The sequence below is a fragment of the Sardina pilchardus genome, chromosome 2, assembly GCF_963854185.1.
Source record: "Sardina pilchardus chromosome 2, fSarPil1.1, whole genome shotgun sequence".
Lineage (NCBI taxonomy): Eukaryota > Metazoa > Chordata > Actinopteri > Clupeiformes > Clupeidae > Sardina > Sardina pilchardus.
In genome coordinates this window covers 33,950,599-33,958,994 of record NC_084995.1, presented here as the reverse complement: position 1 = coordinate 33,958,994, position 8,396 = coordinate 33,950,599, and the positions used below count along the sequence as shown (strand labels likewise).

Below are 8,396 nucleotides of genomic sequence, written 5' to 3'. Positions count from 1 at the left end.
TTGGAATGGTTGAACAGTTCAATAGTTGAGTAGTTTCAATGGTTAAATGATTTAATAGTGTATTATTGCAGTGAGGACTTTTATTTTGAAACAGTTGTGGACAGAGGAAGTAGTGAAACAGGATCTGTAGTCTTAATGAGATTCTATGCTTAAAGCCTTAGACAGAAGGTGCCTCTCATATAGCGTTTACGTGTCTTCTCTCGCTCCTCGATCCTCACTGATCTACATAAAGAATGATGGAGCGGCAACAATGGGATAGTCTAGCCCTTCTTCTATCTTTCTTTATGTAGATCAGTGAGGAGCGAGGAGCGAGGGAGGACATATAAACGCTGCTTGAGAGGCACCCACAGTAAATACTTTAAAAGTTGTATGTAGATAGTCTAATTAATGTTGATAGACAGAATGTTTAATGGATGTTGATAGGCAGATTGTTTAATAGATATTGATTGACAGTTTAATGGGTGGATGAGTGAATGGTCTGAAGAAGATGAATGGATAGAAGGTTGGATGGAATGTGCCTTATATTCTTGTTAAGAGAGACACTGATACAGCTCTGTGAGAGTAGTTGATACAGGTGTAATCAATTTAACTGGCTAGTCTTAAGAGAGCCAGAGAGACAGAGTAAATAATTTAAAAAGTTGAATGTAGATAGTCTAATTAATGTTGATAGACAGAGAGTTTAATGGATGTTGATAGGCAGATTGTTTAATAGATGTTGATAGACAGTTTAATGGGTGGATGAGTGAATGGTCTGAAGAAGATGAATGGATAGAAAGTTGGATGGAATCCCATACAGAAAAATCCATGGAAAAAATATATGCACATATATGCAGCTGCATCCAGCATATGTTTAAATAGATGGCTAAAATATATTGAATACATATATAGTACCAATATGTATATATGCAAGTATATGTGGAACCAAGCACTGTAACATATATGTGGATATCTTACATGAAAGTCTATGTGCTGAATATATTCACTGAATAGATGCAAGTATATGCGGAACCCAGCACTAACATATATGTGAATATCTTACATGTAAGTCTATGTGCTGAATATATTCACTGAATAGATTTTTTAAAAGTGCATGCGCACACACAGCAATTCCCATCCCCCACCCCAACTGACTTTTCAACTCCAGCCACAAGTCACACTTCAACTGTCACTTTTCTGTCATGAAGCTTGCTGTATGTAAGCTGAACAAACTCTGCCGTCATCATCATATTCAAGGTAAGAATTACAGTACTTTCGTATGCCAATTGAAAACGGGAATCTATTAGAAATGTATTGTTTTCATTATGAAATCTTAACCAAAGTGATTATGATTTGATAGTGTTAGATTAGAATCATAATTAGTTAGCATATAGCTAGCGAGCTAACATCACTAACGTTAGCGATGTTAGCTGTTAATGTTAACGTTTACAGTAACCAAATTCATTATGAGGAATATCTGGAATGGTAGTTAATATATCTAGCAATAATTCAGTCAGAGATGTCTTTATGAATGTACAGCTTTAGTTTGAATTAAATATCAGGCGCAAGTAGCTTAGCCAACAGTACATTTAAAGTGGCTATTACCATGCAGGCTGAAGTATGAAAGTTGTTAACGTTACTTAATAGAGTTACGTTGCAAACTTCCATGGGACATGGGTAGTTAACATTATTTAAAGGTAATACATGTAGTGTTGATGCATAATATACATAGTGTTGCTATACGTTATCTCACCCCCTGATTTCAGGAACTATAGATCTCTGTGTTTGCAACTTATTAATTTTAGCCTCCTTCTGTTCCTTCTGTTTGCAGGCGGTGTGTTGTGTGGAGGACTGCTGCCCTGAGACCGCTGGGTTTATTCTGGAATATTGTCACTTCCAAAGCCCATTACAAGCCTGCAAGTGAGTTCACTCACCAGGTAGACACACACACACACACACACACACACACATAATTGCATATAGCATTGGTATGTGTGCATATATTTGTGTTTGTAAATGTTTAGTTTAACCCTTCCTTTCATGTGTCTGTTTGTTATGACTTTGTAGTGGGCTCTATGAACTGTCCAGAGCAAAATCAGTCTGTCCTGATGGCACTACCTGCTACTATGGCTGCTGCTCTCAACCTGGTGTAAGTGTTTGTGTTTTTATCCTTTACAACATTAGGAAGATCAGACCTTATCTGACACAAGATTCCACACAGCTTATTGTACAGATTATGGTTATTTCCAAGCTGGACTATTGTACACTGTTACCTGGCCTGCTTGTGCATTAAGATTGTTACAGTTGATTCAGAACGATACTGAATGCTTTATCTGTGTAATTCTCTATGTCTCTCCTGTGTATGAGTTAGTTGTGTTGTCTCATTTAAAAATGTTAGGCTATCTGTGTGGACTGCTTCACATTTTCACCTCACCATCATAGATCTTTTCAGTAGTAAACTATTTGAGGATCTAATTGATTGTGCAATTTTTTCAGGGGGCAAGTCTTAAGAGTTGCAGACGGGGGAGCAAAAGGAGTTCCTGGACCCTTAAAGGGTTAAGGCCATAATGGGTGAGTTTGTTGTATGTCTTTCTCTCCAACTCACTTTGTATTTCTATGCAATATTTTTTTGAAGTGAGATAACCTTAAGTGAATATACAGTTATGAACATTATTCATATTCATATCGGCTACAGTCATATCCATAAGTTTGGACCCCCATGCTGAAGTTGAAATCATCTTTTGGAAATTGATCTCAATGCCTTAATTTAGGAAAAGTCCAACCTTTAAAGACACCCCTATGTTAAATTCCCATAGAGACAGGCAGATTTTCCTCATGATTTTGCCTTATTGACTTGCAGTTATGTCATGGATCCTGGATACTGCTCATGGCAAATATCGATTTGTGATTTCCTCTTGACCAATATGTTTGTTCTGACTGAACATGACACTGCCACATGCCATTTATCATCAAAATGTAAAAAAAGTTCCATGTTTCTAGCACATGGTCTTACAACCTTTTGGCATGTGGCAATGTCTTTTTCAGTCAGAACAAACATTAGTTAAGGGAAAATCAACATTAAATAAATAATTCCAGGGGTATGAATCATTTTGTTCCCAATTGCGTGTTTATTTGATCTATTATGTGCATATATCAATACATCTTTAGACATTTTTGCACTTGATGTACACTTATTTGACCTTGTTATAAGTGAAAATCTACTTCTATTGGCGAATCCTGCAAATAAAAGTTTCTTGTTTTGTGGAAATACCACTTTTGTAAGATAAACTCAATTATCTTGCAAGATTTGTCAATAGAGCTGATTTTCACTTATAACAAAGTCAAACTAAACTTAAATGTAAAAAGGTATTGCTGTAAGTAAATAATAGAAAAAAGACTATAATGGATGAATTTATTTTATTTTACATAACGTATGTCTTTCTCTCCAACTGGCTTTGTATTTCTCTCCAGTTATTGTGATTCTGTACTTTAGCATCTGTGGTTGTCACTAATATTTTGCATGTTCTATTTGTATATGTTCTGTCTTTTCCATAGGCCACCTAGAAGAGATTCAGGCACTCCCTCAAGATTGCTGGGCCATGCAATTAATGCCAAACTTGCAGAACTGTGATGTCAGTACAAAAACAAAAATGGCCATTTTTAAATAAATTCAACAAAAGAAAACAGAAGAGTTGTGTGTTTCTTCCTCTTTATAATGATACTATGGTTAATTTTAAGTAAATACTATAGTGAAAACAATTGTAAATGCAGAAAACATGAAACCATAGTAGAATATGAACTATATTTGAACAATATATCAGAATATATGTGAGAAATATAAGTCTGAAATATATAGGTCATGTGATCACAATTTTCATCAAGGGTCACGTGATCATTCTTCTTAGTGCAATATATTTAAATATATTTAATTATATGCAGAAAATATAAGAAAGTGGCCAATTTCAAACATGTACTTATATGTTGACATATATTGATACATATATGTAAATATATGTATTTAACATATATGTAAATATATGTATTTAACATAGATGTAAATATATGTATTTAACATAGATGCCCTTATGCTGGAATATATTCAAGCTGCATATATGTCAATATGTTATTTTTCTGTATGGGATGTGCCTTATATTCTTGTAGAGTGGAGAGACACAGCTCTCTACTGAGAGTGGTGGATACAGATACAGGTGTAATCAATTTAACTGGCTAGTCTTAAGATCCAGAGTGTATCCTTAAAGCCTGAGACAGAGTAGATTGTTTAAAAGTTGAATGTAGATCGTCTAATTGATGGTGATAGGCAGACTGTTTAGAATGGGTGGATGAGTGAATGGTTTGAAGAAGATGAATGGATAGAAAGTTGGATGGAATTAGGAAGACTTATGTTGATACAGGGGAACAGAAAATGTAGTCTCAAGAGAGCCAGTGTATGTAGCCTGAGAGAGAGAGAGAGCTGCTGCACCTGGACTGGCCACCTGGCGTAACATTCTAATTGCTGCCGTGATGTCATAATGAGCAATGTTAAGTCTATGGGGAAATGTTTAGTAGTTTTTAATTTACAGTTTAAAAAGTATAAAAGTTACAAAGTTGAAAAATATATTGCACAGGTCTCCTTAGTAAGACCTACGTAGCAAAGTTTGAATCAAGTTTCTACGTTAAACGGTTCAAGCTGAATTGCGAGCGTTAGAAGAAGAAGTGGAACTAGAAATGCAATTCCAAGGAATTACCAGTGCATGAAAATGCAGAAATAGATAGATAATGTAGATATGGTTAATAAGGTGTAGCTGGGGTAAACATGGTGGTTGCATAGTTTACAGAGAGTTGATAGTGTGAAGGTAGACTGTTTAAAGATGAAACATTCCAGTTCTAACTTAACTAATGATTTCTATTCATGTTAAAATGTTGATTAGCTAACTTAGCTAATGATTTCGAGCAGTAACGCTAAAAATGTTAATTATGCTAGCAATGCTAACTTTACTAACAATGCTAACCAGGTTGATTAGCTAACTTAACCAATGATTTCTAACAGCAATGCTAAAAATGCTAACTATGCTAACAATGCTAAATTTGCTAACAATGCTAACCAGGTTGATTAGCTAACTTATTTGATGATTTTTTGCAGTTATGCTAAAAATGCTAACTATGCTAACCATGCTAACTAGCTAACTTGCTAGTGAGGACTTTCATTTTGAAACATTTGTTGCTAGGGTATCCATGGTGGCCACTATCAGGAAACAAGAAGTTACTGCAGTATAATCATGTTGGTTGCTATGGAAACGGTCATAAACGCTTAATTTTAATGGTTGCTATGTTGGTTGCTAGGTACATGGAGGTTTCATGTAGTTGACTGGAGGTATAGTGGATGATAACTGACAGTTGGAATGGTTGAACAGTTCAATAGTTGAGTAGTTTCAATGGTTAAATGATTTAATAGTGTATTATTGCAGTGAGGACTTTTATTTTGAAACAGTTGTGGACAGAGGAAACAGTTAACAGGATATGTAGTCTTCAGAGAGATTGTATGCTTAAAGCCAGAGAAACTGACAGTTGATACAGGTGTAATCAATTTAACTGGCTAGTCTTAAGAGCCAGAGTGTATCCTTAAAGCCTGAGACAGAGTAAATAATTTAAAAGTTGAATGTAGATAGTCTAATTAATGTTGATAGACAGAGAGTTTTATGGATGTTGATAGACAGTTTAATGGGTGGATGAGTGAATGGTCTGAAGAAGATGAATGGATAGAAAGTTGGATGGAATGTGCCTTATATTCTTGTAGAATGGAGAGACACAGCTCTCTACTGAGAGTAGTGGATACAGATACAGGTGTAATCAATTTAACTGGCTAGTCTTAAGAGAGCCAGAGTGTAGAGATACCTGAGCCTGAGACAGAGTAGATTGTTTAAAAGTTGAATGTAGATCGTCTAATTGATGTTGATAGGCAGACTGTTTAGAATGGGTGGATGAGTGAATGGTTTGAAGAAGATGAATGGATAGAAAGTTGGATGGAATTAGGAAGACTTATGTTGATACCGTTGATACAGGGGAACAGAAAATGTAGTCTCAAGAGAGCCAGTGTGCCTGAGAGAGAGAGAGAGAGAGAGAACTGCTGCACCTGGACTGGCCACCTGGCCTAACATTCTAATTGCTGCCGTAATGTCATAATGAGCAATGTTAAGTCTATGGGGAAATGTTCAATAGTTTTTAATTTACAGTTTAAAAAGTATAAAAGTTACAAAGTTGAAAAATATATTGCACAGGTCTCCTTAGTAAGACCTACGTAGCAAAGTTTGAATCAAGTTTCTACGTTAAACGGTTCAAGCTGAATTGCGAGCGTTAGAAGAAAAAGAATAATAACTAGAAATGCAATTCCAAGGAATTACCAGTGCATGAAAATGCAAAAATGGATAGATAATGTAGATATGGTTACTAAGGTGTAGCTAGGGTAGACATGGTGGTTGCATAGTTTACAGAGAGTTGATAGTGTGAAGGTAGACAGTTTAAAGATGAAACGTTCCAGTTCTAACCTAATGATTTCTATTCATGTTAAAATGTTGATTAGCTAACTTAGCTAATGATTTCTAGCAGTTACGCTAAAAATGCTTATTATGCTAGCAATGCTAACTTTACTAAAAATGCTAACCAGGTTGATTAGCTAACTTAACCGATGATTCCTAGCAGTAATGCTAAAAATGCTAACTATGCTAACAATGCTAAATTTGCTAACAATGCTAACCAGGTTGATTAGCTTACTTAGTTTATGATTTTTTGCAGTTATGCTAAAAATGCTAACAATGCTAACTATGCTAACCATGCTAACTAGCTAACTTGCTAGTGAGGACTTTTATTTTGAAACATTTGTTGCTAGGGTATCCATGGTGGCCACTATCAGGAAACAAGAAGTTACTGCAGTATAATCATGTTGGTTGCTATGGAAACGGTCATAAACACTTAATTTTAATGGTTGCTATGTTGGTTGCTAGGTACATGGAGGTTTCATGTAGTTGACTGGAGGCATAGTGGATGATAACTGACAGTTGGAATGGTTGAACAGTTCAATAGTTGAGTAGTTTCAGTGGTTAAATGATTTAATAGTGTATTATTGCAGTGAGGACCTTTATTTTGAAACAGTTGTGGACAGAGGAAGTAGTGAAACAGGATCTGTAGTCTTAATGAGATTGTATGCTTAAAGCCTGAGACAGAAGGTGCCTCTCATATATAGCGTTTACGCGTCCTCTCTCGCTCCTCACTGATCTACATAAAGAATGATGGAGCGGCAACAATGGGATAGTCTAGCCCTTCTTCTATCTTTCTTTATGTAGATCATTGAGGATCGAGGAGCGAGGGAGGACATATAAACACTGCTTGAGAGGGACCCACAGTAAATACTTTAAAAGTTGTATATAGTCTAATTAATGTTGATAGACAGAATGTTTAATGGATATTGATAGGCAGATTGTTTAATAGATATTGATTGACAGTTTAATGGGTGGATGAGTGAATGGTCTGAAGAAGATGAATGGATAGAAGGTTGGATGGAATGTGCCTTATATTCTTGTTAAGAGAGACACTGATACAGCTCTCTGAGAGTAGTTGACACAGGTGTAATCAATTTAACTGGCTAGTCTTAAGAGAGCCAGCGTGTACTCTTAAAGCCTGAGACAGTAAATAATTTAAAAGTTGAATGTAGATAGTCTAATAAATGTTGATAGACAGAGAGTTTAATGGATGTTGATAGACAGATTGTTTAATAGATGTTGATAGACAGTTTAATGGGTGGATGAGTGAATGGTCTGAAGAAGATGAATGGATAGAATGTTGGATGGAATGTGCCTTATATTCTTGTAGAATGGAGAGACACAGCTCTCTACTGAGAGTAGTGGATACAGATACAGGTGTAATCAATTTAACTGGCTAGTCTTAAGAGAGCCAGCCTGAGACAGAGTAGATTGTTTAAAAGTTCAATGTAGAGCGTCTAATTGATGTTGTTGATAGGCAGACTGTTTAGAATGGGTGGATGAGTGAATGGTTTGAAGAAGATGAATGGATATAAAGTTGGATGGAATTAGGAGGACTTATTTTGATACTGTTGTGCGCAGAGGATACAGGGGAACAGAATATGTAGTCTTCAGAGAGGAGCCTGAGAGAAACTGACAGTTGGTGCCCAGGTGGCTGACCAGCTGGGGTAACATTCTAATTGCTGCCGTGATGTCATAATGAGCAATGTTAAGTCTATGGGGGAAATGGTGATAGTTTTTAACTAATAGTTTAAAAAGTATAAAAGTTACAAAGTTGAAAAATACAAAGCACATATGGCATAAGCAAGACCTACGCAACAAAGTTTGAATGAAGTTTCTACGTTAAACGGTTGAAGCTGAATTGCGAGCGTTAGAAGAAGAAGTTTA

At 35.9% G+C, this 8,396-nt stretch overlaps 1 long non-coding RNA gene across 1 annotated transcript; it reads left to right on the top strand.

The window, feature by feature from the left end:
* The first annotated feature begins 831 nt into the window (after positions 1-831).
* On the top strand, positions 832-3,673 carry LOC134071252 (uncharacterized). Its single transcript, XR_009937038.1, has 5 exons — positions 832-1,233; positions 1,808-1,896; positions 2,044-2,125; positions 2,473-2,547; positions 3,532-3,673. It is a non-coding gene; the product is annotated as an uncharacterized LOC134071252 (long non-coding RNA).
* The last annotated feature ends 4,723 nt before the right edge of the window (positions 3,674-8,396 follow it).